Source organism: Trachypithecus francoisi, unplaced genomic scaffold (genome assembly GCF_009764315.1).
Source record: "Trachypithecus francoisi isolate TF-2019V2 unplaced genomic scaffold, Tfra_2.0 Lachesis_group6, whole genome shotgun sequence".
In the NCBI taxonomy this organism is placed as follows: domain Eukaryota; kingdom Metazoa; phylum Chordata; class Mammalia; order Primates; family Cercopithecidae; genus Trachypithecus; species Trachypithecus francoisi.
Window position 1 is genome coordinate 53,975,463 of NW_022681471.1, and position 11,595 is coordinate 53,987,057.

Genomic DNA, 11,595 nt, shown 5'->3' on the forward strand with positions numbered 1-11,595 from the left:
ACAATTAATAATACATTACAAGATGTCTATAAGTAAGCAGGCAGTTGATCATGCAGTTGCTCAAAAATGGCATCAAAATCCCAGGACTTTTTCTTTCTTTCAGATGTACCATTCTTTGCAGGTGGGAAATTGATGTTTGCAAGCTATGTGCCACAGCTCCAGGCATCATGTCCACATTTAAGGCAGATAAAAGAGAAGATGAGCAGCAAGAGCTGTGTCTGTTTCTTTTGTGTGTGTGTGTGTGTGTGTGTGTGTGTATATACATATATATATATTTTTTTCTTAAAGCTGTTTCAGAAGCCACTCCCTTTTCCACAACAAACTTCTAGTTACATCTCAGTGACTACATCTGGGATTTATGGCCATTCCTAGAGGTTGGGAAAGAAAGCATTAACTTTTCTAGCTTCCATAGTATTTGTAGGTAAGAGGTAAGGGAGAGCAATGCTGGAAATGGTTGCTCTGTTAGCCAACTATGATGGTTAATTTTATGTGTCAACTTGGCTGGGCCACGATGCCCAGATACTTGGTCAAATATTATTCTGGATGTCCTTTGGTGCTTTTTGATAGGATTAACATTTAAATTAACAAATTTGGAGTAAAGTAGATTGTTCTCCATAATGCAAGTGGGCTAAGTTCAAATAGTTTCAAGGCCTGAATAGAGCAAAAGACTGGCCTCTTCTGAGCAAGAGTGAGTTCTGCAGCAGAGTGCCTTAGGCCTGGAACTGCAATATCAGCTCTTCTCTGGGTTTCTAGCCTGCTGGCCCACCCTGCAGATTTTAGCCTTGCCAGCCTCCCTAATTGTGGGAGCCAGTTCCTTAAAAACAATCTCTTTTTCTCTATATACACATTTCCTATTAGTTCTGCTCTCTGGAGAACTCTGACTAATACACCAGCTAATACTATTTGCTAGAATACTTTTGGCTCCTTTTAAATTAAAATGTTTCTTTTTCTTTCCTCATCAATTTATAGGATATTAACTTGTCATATTCTTTTTTCAAATATCCTTTCCAGTTGTTATTGCCTATTGCTTTTTGACTTTAGTTTCTTTTTTTAAAAGCTATAAACTATTTTAAACTGAAAAAGTATACAGAGAAAAATATAATGAACACTCTATGCACTTTTTTTTTCTTGAGACTGTCTTGCTCTGTCGCCCAGGCTGGAGAACAGTGGCATGATCTCGGCTCACTGCAACCTCTGCCTCCTGGGTTCAAGCGATTCTCCTGTCTCAGCCTCCTGAGTAGCTGGGACTACAGGCACACCTGGCTAATATTTTTGTATTTTTAGTAAAGATGGAGTTTCGCCATACTGCCCAGGCTGGTCTCGAACTCCTGACCTCAAGTGATCCACTTGCCCACCTTGGCCTCCCAAAGTGCTGGGATTATAGGCATGAGTCACCACGCCAGGCCCTCATGTACTCTTTATCCAGTTTTATTAAACACTAACAATATGGCATTCTGCTTCAGAGCTTTTTAAACTAATAAAACAATACTAATAGAATTGAAAGTCCTATATTCTCTACTCTAAGCCCAGCATGCTCCCTCCCTAAAGCCACCTCTGTCCTAATTTTTGTGTTTATCATTACCATGTACATTTTTATACTTGTTTTATGTGCTGTTATTCTTGGATAAATGATATGTGGGTATACAGTTCTGTCTTCTTAACAAATAAGGAGTTTTTGATGTTATGTGTAGGATTTTATATATGTCTATTTGATCAAACAACTCACTGTTCAAAGCATATATTTCTTTATTAATTTTTTGTTTGCTTAATCTATCAATCACTGAGAAAGATTTGTTAAAGTTCCTGTTGTTAAAATTTAAAAGGGAATCTATTTCCCTTTTAAAAGCTGTCACTTTCTGTTTGCATATTTTGAAACTTTGCTAACCGGTTCATGGCAAGTTTGAATTGTTACATCTCCCTGGAAAATTGGAACTTTTATCATTGTGCAAGTATCTCCTTTTCCTGAACCCTCACCCACTTTTTTCCTTAAAGTGTCTTTTATTTGCTGTTTATATAGTAATCATGACCCTTTTTTGGTTAGCATTTGTCTAAAAAAATTTTTTTTACCCTTTTATTTTGAACCTTTCTACTTTTTAAAGTTTTAGGTATGTCTCTCAAAAATAGCATTTAGCTGAATTTCTTTTTTTCTCTTATCATCTAACACTTCTGTTTTATAATTTAGTTTAGTCCATTTAAAAATACGTGATTACATATGCATTTGTATGTATTGTTAATGATTTGTTTTGTGTTTTCTACTTACATGGCTTTTTTTTTTTTTTTTTTTTTTTTTGAGGCGGAGTCTCGCTCTGTCTCCCGGACTGGAGTGCAGTGGCCAGATCTCAGCTCACTGCAGCTCCGCCTCCCGGTTTACGCCATTCTCCTGCCTCAGCCTCCCGAGTAGCTGGGACTACAGGCGCCCGCCACCTCGCCCAGCTAGTTTTTGTATTTTTAGTAGAGACGGGTTTCACCGTGTTAGCCAGGATGATCTCGATCTCCTGACCTCGTGATCCACCCGTCTCGGCCTCCCAAAGTGCTGGGATTACAGGCTTGAGCCACCGCGCCCGGCCTACATGGCTTTTTTCTTTACCTCTTTTTCTTGAACTCCTGGCCTCAAGCAATCCTCCCACCTCCGTCTCCCAAAGTGCTGGGATTTCAGACCTGAGTCACCACTCCGGCCTCTTTACCTTTTTTCTTTTTCTCCTTTCCTGCCTTCTAGGTTTGCCATTTCTCATCTTTTCTCCATCTTCTGGTTTGAAGTCTGACCTCTCCAGAATGATTTTTCGTTTGATTATGTCAGTAGCCCCAGAGTTATCACCAGTCTGTGATCATTCTGCATGTGGCGAGTTTTGGGGAATGGTTTCTGGATCAAATGGGTAATGTAAATTCAAACCATAAACCTGTTTTTTGAAGATAAGCTTATGTTAATAAATTCTTAGAGGAGACTCCCTACCCACCCCCCAAACCCTGAAAAGAAAGCAACATGATATAGACAACTTCTTGTGCCAGTTGTTTGTGAGCTTCTACTTCTTCCTTTTATTGCAGTTGCAGCTGTTCAAGACTCATTTTTCTGAGGAATTTCTCAGTTTCAGCTCCACACTTAATGTATACTCTAGGCCATATCTTGCCTCTACTTGGACTTCAGCACTCAAACTTCAAACTTGTTCTGACCAGCAACATTCTTCAATGTGCCCACAGTTTCAGCTCTGGGTATTATTTCTCTGGCTTTCAATTTTCTCTACTTTCTTTGCCACTGGTAATCTCCTTTACTTTCACTGGAGCACAGCTAGGCATTTAAAAAGACGTTTGCTACATTTTCCCAACATTCCTAGCTGTTTTGTAGTTGGGGGATTTTCAGATTCTCTAGTCTGCCATATTTGTAGAAATGGAAGTTGAACTTCAAAATTTTTAATACTTTTTTTCTAACAAGTTATTTAGGTTTTCACTTGATCAGGACGACAAGGACCTTGAGATTCACTAACCCTATTTTGTTATCAAGCTTTTCTCTAAAACTCAAAACCAGTTAATGTTTTATTTTTATAATAAAATTTTAATTCATTTTACTGATGATTTATTTGTTCAGCATTGTTTTTTTCCACAGATGACTTCCTTCTGGATTCTATTTTTTTTTCCTTTTTCTTCCTTCCTTCCTTCCTTCCTTCCTTCCTTCCTTCCTTCCTTCTTTCCTTCCTTCCTTCCTTCCTTTCTTTCTTCCTCCCTCCCTTCTTTCTTCCCTTCACTCCTTCCTTCCCTTTTTTTCCTGTCACTCTTGATGATGGTTTAACTGGAAATAACATCTTTTGTTCTTAAGACAAAGAAAATAAATATTACTTTAATGTTTCCTGGTCTTTATTATTGCTAAGGGAAAGACTGCTTCGTCTAATTTTTGTTCCTGTTAAGATAATTTCTCTTTTTTTACTGGCGACTTTCATGATTTTATCTTTATATTTTGATGTTATGCTTTTTTTTTTATAACCATGTGTCTGGGTACAGATTTATTTATTTTTCACTCATTACTCAGAATATAATTTTGATCTAAAGATTAGTATCTTTAGATTTTGGTAAAACCTTGGCCATAAATGCTACAGATATGAATTCTGCACCATTCTCTCCTTTTTTTCTCTTCTGGCACTCCTGTTAAAGGGAAGTTGCAGTCTCCCAATCTATTCTCCATATCTTGATCATATTTTTCTTTTCTTTGAGTCTTAGTGTCTCATTCTGGGTGAATTTTTCGCTATCGTCACTTTTCAATTCATTGATTATTCAACTGTGTCTAGTTTGTTCTATTTTTTGTTAAAATTACATATTTCATTTTTAGAATTTCTGGTTGGTTGTTATGCTTGTTCATGTTTTAGTTCTGCTTATTTTTATTCCATAATCTACTTTTCTTTGAGGGAATTTCTTCTTCTTCTTTTTTAGTATTCTAAACATACTCAAAATCTTTGTCAGACTACTTTCTAAAATTACTTGGCTAGAATAAAGACTCTTTTAGATGGACAATAAATATGCTGCACTGGCCTCTCACCTCGCTAAACTTGTAGTTTCTCTTGAGCTATATATGCAGCAATTTATTTTTGCCAGTTTCCTTCCTAGAGCAGGATAAATCCACCCCAGATCTTAGTTTTATGCAATAAGCTTGGCCCATTTCCCATCTTATTTCTACAGCACTTTTATTCACTGTTACCCTACTAGAGATAAAATCCTGGCCATTCATACTTTGCTTCTAAGAATTGGAACCAGCAAGCTACTGGCTCCAGGATTGCCCATCACTTTGCATTTCTGTTTGATTTCTGGTCCACAGAGCTGTTTTTCTTGCTTTTGACCTGAGTTGCATCTTCTTATCTTTATGTATTTTGTCTGTAACTGCAAAGTGGAGCAGCAGAGATACATCAAATTGTGACCTTTGTATGCCTGCCATTTCGCTGGAAGTTTTTTCTTGTTATTATTTGTAATTATACTTTCTGCTTATAAAGCCAACTACAGAAGTCCTGGCCAGAGCGATCAAGCAAGAGAATAAAATAAAAAGCTCCCAAATACAAAAAAGAGAAATGTCGAACTAGCTGTTTGCTGATGATATGATTCTATACCTAGAAAACCCCAAAGACTCCAACAAAAGGCTGCTGGAGCTGACAAATGATTGCAGTAAAGTTTTAGGATACAAAATCAATGTAAAAAATTCAGTAGCATTTCTATACATCAATAATATTCAAGCTGAGAGCCAGATCAAGGATACAATCCCATTTACAACAGCCACACACATAAAAAAAAAAACCTGCGAATACATGTAACCAAGGAGGCAAAAGATCTCTGCAAGGAAAACTACAAAACACTATTGAAAGAAGTCACAGATGACACAAACAAGTGGAAAAACATTCCATGCTCATGGATTGGAGGAATTAATATCGTTAAAATTGCCATAATGCCCAACACAAACTCCAGATTCAATGCTATTCCTATCAAACTACAAATGTCATTTTTCACAGAATTAGAAAAAGTTATTCTAAAATTAATATGGAATCCAAAAAGCAATCCTAAGCAAAAAGAATAAAGCCAGAGGCATCATATTACCCAACTTGAAAATATACTATAAGGCTACAGTAACCTAAACAGCATGGTACAAAAATAGACACATAGACCAATGGAACAGAATAGAGAACACAGAAATAAAGTTGGGTAATGTGATGTAAACCATCTGATCTTTGACAAAGTCAACACAAATAAGCAATGGGGAAAGAACTCCCTGTTCAATAAATGGTGCTGGGACAGCTGGTTAGCCATATGCAGAAGAATGAAACGGGACCTCTTCCTTACAACATTTACAAAAATTAACTCAAGAATAAAGATTTAAACGTAACCTAAAACTGTAAGAATTCTAGAAGAAAACCTAGAAAACACCAGTCTTGACATCAGTCATGGGGAAGAATTTATCACTAAGTTCTCAAAAACAACTGTAATGAAACTAAAAATTGACAAGTGGGATCTAATTAAACTAAAGAGGTTCTGTACAGCAAAAGAAACTATCAACAGAGTAAACAGCCCACAGAATGGGAGAAAATATTTGCAAGCTATATATCTGACAAAGGTCTAATATCCAACATCTATAAGGAACTTAAACAATTCAACAAGCAAGAAACAAACAACCCAGTTAAAAAGTGGGCAAAGAATATGAACAGACACGTCTCAAAAGAGGACATACAAGCAGCCAACAAACATATAAAAAAATGCTCCACAGCACTAATCATCAGAGGAATGCAAATAAAAACCACAATGAGATATCATCTCACACCGGTCTGAATGGTTATTATTAAAATATCAAAAAATAATAGATGCTGGTGAGGCTGTAGAGAAAAGGGAACACTTATACGCTCTTGGTGAGAGTGCAAATTAGTTCAGCCACTGTGGAAAGCAGTTTGTTAATTTCTCAAAGAACTAAGAGTTGAACTACCATTTGACCTAGCAATCTCATTACTGGGTATATATTCAAAAGAAAATGAAGCATTTCTCCGGGCACGGTGGCTCACACCTGTAATCCCAACACTTTGGGAGGCCAAGGCGGGCAGATCATGAAGTCAGGAGATCGAGACCATCCTGGCTAACACGGTGAAACCCCGTCTGTACTAAAAAAATACAAAAAATTAGCCGAGTGTGGTGGCACGTGCCTGTAGTCCCAGCTACTTGGGAGGCTGAAGTGGGAGAATCGCTTGAACCTGGGAGGTGGAGTTTGCAATGAGCTGATATTGTGCCACTGCACTCCAGCCTGGGCAACAGAGTGAGACTCCATCTGAAAAAAAAAAAAAAAAAAAAAAAAGAAAGAAAATAAAGCATTCTACCAAAAAAGCCACACGCACTCATAGCACTGTTCAGAATAGCAAAGGCATGAAATCAATTTAGGTGTCCATTAATGGTGGATTGGAAAAAGAAAATGTGGTACATATACAACATGGAATCCTATACAGCCATAAAAAAGAATGAAATCATGTCTTTGCAGCAATATGGATACAGCTCGAGGCTATTATCCTAAGAAAATTAATGCAGAAACAGAAAGCCAAATACTGAATGTTCTCACTTATAAGTGGGAACTAAACATTAGGTACTCATGGACATAAAGGTGACAACAATAGACACTGGAGACTACTAGAGAGGGAATGGAGGGAGGTGAGTAATGGTTAAAAAACTAACTTTTGGGTACTATGCTCATTTCCTGGGTGACAGGCCCAACCGTACCCCAAGCCTCAGCATCATGTGATATACCCATGTAACAAACAAACCTGCCTATGTACCCCTGATCTAAAACAAAAGTTGAAATTATTAAAAAATATTACAATTATTTAAGGTGTAAAAGAAAGTATCTTGGACTTCAGTTGACGACCGCAAAATTGTTTACCCTTGAAGTATCTTAAAACAAGGTTTTGATTTGGAGAAATTTTTTGACATGTGTCATGGTTTCCAACAATAGACATTAAAATTCCATATTCAATAATTATTTGGAATCTTTAAATGAAATATAACATACTCCGTTTTTAAAACTTTTTATTATGGAAATTTTCAGAAGGAGAGAAAATTAAGGATGTTAGTCTAATAAATCTTCATGTATCCGTCACCCAGCTTCTACAATTATCACCATGCTGTCATGCTTGGTTCATCTGTCCCCTCTCCACCAACAGTTCATTCGGTTTATTTGTGTTGAGACATATCAAAACAAATCTCAACTATGGTATTTTAACCACATACACTTCATTATATATCTCTAAGAAGGCTTAAAAATTGTAACCACAATATTATTAGCCAACAAAAGTAATAATAACTCATTAGTATCATCAAATGGATTCATGTTCAATTTTCCTCAATCATCTCAAACATGCCTTTTTACAGTTACTTTACAGTTACTTTGAATCAAAATCCAATCAAGGTCACATATTGAAATTGTTGATATGTCCTTTAAATCTATTTCAATCAATAACAGTTTCCCCTTATCCTTCCCCCCCCATGTCATGTATTTGTTGAATAGTCTGCGTTAATTGCAGGTCATAGTAATTTAATTTGCAAAATTAGTTAAAAATGTGTAGATAAGTTGTTGAAAGAGCTTGGAAGAAACACCAAAAAGTTTTTTAAAATGTCATTTAATATTAAGTAGAACATTAATACAGAATGTCTTCTGTACTAGTTCTTTTTTGCTGTATATTAAATTATTCTAAAACTTAGGTAAGAACAATAAACATTTACTATCTCGTACAGTTCCTGAGAGTCAGGATTTTGAAGCAGCTCAGCTGAGTGGTTGCTCAGGGTCTCTCATGAAGTTGCAGTCAAGTTGTTGGCCAGGGTCGCAATTTCTGAAAACTTGACTGGGCTGTCGGATTCTCTTCTAAGATAACTTACTCACACAGCTGTTGGCAGGAGGCTTCCGTTCAAGGAAACCTGGATCTCTCCATAGGGCCACTTAAAGCATCACTTCCATAGAGTGAGAGTGCTCTGAGGAGGAAGGAACCATGACAAAATTTGTAGTCTTGTTGCCTGAGCTTGAATGTTACATACACTCACTTCTGCTACATACTATTGGTCATACAGACCATCCCCAGTACAAACTGGGAGAGAAGTGTGAATACTAGAAAGTGAGAATTACTGGGGACCCTGTTGGAGGCTGGCTGTCTAAATGGGCAGTAAACCAGAAATAAATTGATTTATCATTCTACCTATTTCCAGTCTTGCAAGGAATATAATTTTTCCTTGTGGCAGGCACCAGAATAGGGCACTGATATGACAGTATTAATGGGGACCTTTATTTTCAAGTTCAACTCACATTTTATATATGGTGGGAACTACTTGCCATATGAACATTTCTGATACTATACTAGTAAATGGATGCATCTGTCTTCAATATAGAGGACAATTAGCCTCTAGAAACCCGGGAATGATAATCTTACACACAGGGGTCACATCATTAGGATCCACAGCGTTTCAGGGATGATCTCAGTAACAAAAGTGAATGGACTCCTCAGAACACACAATTATGAGTTATTTGTAATAGTTTTTTAGGCTATTAAGCTTCTCATTAGCACAAGATAGTTAATATTCCAGGAATGTATTATTAATGTTACTTTGTCATTATGGAAACAGGAAAAAGAGTACTTGTAGTAATACCATGGATTTCAAAAATGTCATCAGAACAAGAATTATGCATGCATGAATGAGATGTTCATTATTTTATTGCTTCTTATTTTAACTATATTAACTTAGTCATATAAATCTAAGGCATAGCCAAAGGTGGGATACTGTAGATATGATAAAGGCATAATGAACATATTATATCAGTAAGCATTTATCAGCTCTTTAAAATAATTCAAATAATAAGATGTTAGGAAAGATGAGACCTTAAAATGCTTATCATTTTATCCCCTCATCTCAAGGATCTGACAGGTAAAGCAATTTACCCTAACCCAAAAGGTAAATTGTATCTGTACTCTAGCTAGAAAATAGAACCAGAACGCCTGACTCTTATTCCAGGGATCTTTCTACCACGCTGTACCACTCTCTAATCAATAAAAATAAGACATCCTCGGTATCATCTATAAGGTTTTTATTAAATTCAGTGGAGTTTATGAGGCAAAATACTATAACAGAAGCAGAAAACCAAAACCAAAATTAATAATAAATTCAAATTTTTTATTATTTTAAAATATTTAATTGACAAATAAAAATTGTATAGCGTCAAGGTATACAATGTGATGACCTGATATAGTATACATTGCATAATGATAATCACAATCAAATTAACACATCCGTCACTATCCATGCTATACATTGGACTCCCAGAAATTGTTCATCTTATAAATTGGTTTCTACATTTTGGTCAATATCTTCTTATTTCCCCCAGCCCCTAGGCCCTGACAACTACTACTCTACCTCTGTTTCTATGAGTTTGACTTTTTTGATTCCTTATATAAGTGGATCATACAGTATCTGCCTTTCTGTGTCTAGCTTATTTTACTTAGCACAGTGTCCTCCAGGTTCATCTATGTTATTGCAAATGGCAGGATGTCTTTCTTTTTAATGGCTGGACAGTATTCCATTGTGTATATATTCTGTATTTTCTTTATCCATTGAACTGCTGACTGGCTCTAGGTTGTTTACATATCTTCAATGAACATGGAGGTGCAGATATCTCTTTAACATATTGATTTCATATACTTTGGATATATACCCAGAAGTGGGACTGCTGGATGGTATTAGTTCTATCTTTAATTGTTTTTAGGAACCTCCATACTGTTTTCTATAATGGCTATAACAATTTACATTCCTATCCAACAGTGTACAAGGGTCCCCTTTTCTCCACACTCTTGCCAACACTTGACATGCCGTCTTTTTTATGATAACCCTCCTAACAGGTATGAGGTGATATCTCCTTGTTTTTTTTTATTTCTTTGATCATTAGTCATGTTGATCACCTTTTCATATATCTGTTGGCCATTTGTGTATCTTCTTTGGCAAATGTCTATTTGGGTCCTTTGCCCATTTTTAAATTGGGTTTAGTTTTTTGCTATTGAGTTGTATAAATTCATTATATATTTTGGATACTAACTCCTTATAAGATATTTGGTTTGCAAATATTATTTCCCATTCCATAAGTTGCCTTTTTATTTTGTTGATTGTTTCCTTTGATGTACAGAAGCTTTTTAGTTTGATGTAGTCTCTTTTACTTATTTTTGCTTTTACTGTTTGTGCTTTCAGTATCATATCCAAAAAATAATTTCCAAGGTCAATGTCAAGGAGCTTTTCCCCCACGCTTTCTTGTAAGAGTTATATGGTTTCAAATCTTACATCTTTAATTCAGTTCAAGTTGATTTTTGTGTATGGTGTAAGACAAAGGTGCAATTTCTTTCCTTTGTATGTGGATATTCAGTTTTCCCAACAACACTTATTGGGAAAGAGTCTTTTCTTTCCCCATTGTGTATTCTTGTCACCCTTGTAAAAGATTAGTTGGCCACACATACATGAGTTTATTTCTGGATTCCCTAATCTATTTCACAGGTCGATGTGTCTGTTTTTATGCCAGTACCATACTGTTTTGATTACTATAGATTTATAATGTAGTTTGAAATTCAGCAGTGTGATGTGTCCAGCTTTGTTTTTTTCTCAAGATTGCTTTGGCTATTGAGGGTTGCAGCAGTGAAGGAAATCAAGAAATGCATTACAGAAGGGATAAAGAGCCTATTTTTCTCTTGTTATACACTAACATACAGAAGAAATCTGTTGATAGAAAAACACACAAATACTGGCAAACCAAAAAAGGGTTGTAGATTTTGATTTATTTAAGGACCTTGAAACTTTCATTTTAATAGTTAGGAACCATAGAGCAAAATATAGAATTTCTGTAGAGTTTCTATTTATTCATTTTATACTCTTCTTGTTTATAAAGAATGTGAAGCAGCCTTTTGAGAAGTACATACAATAAAATAATGAGAAAATATAAATAGGAATTATCAGGGCAAGCCAAAACAAAATTACGAGCAGAAGGTCAAGATCAGGAAAAATCAAGGCACAAGAGTCTGCAAAACTCCTGAAATTTAGCTTCAAATTTAGCTCTGAGATTCCCAGAAATCA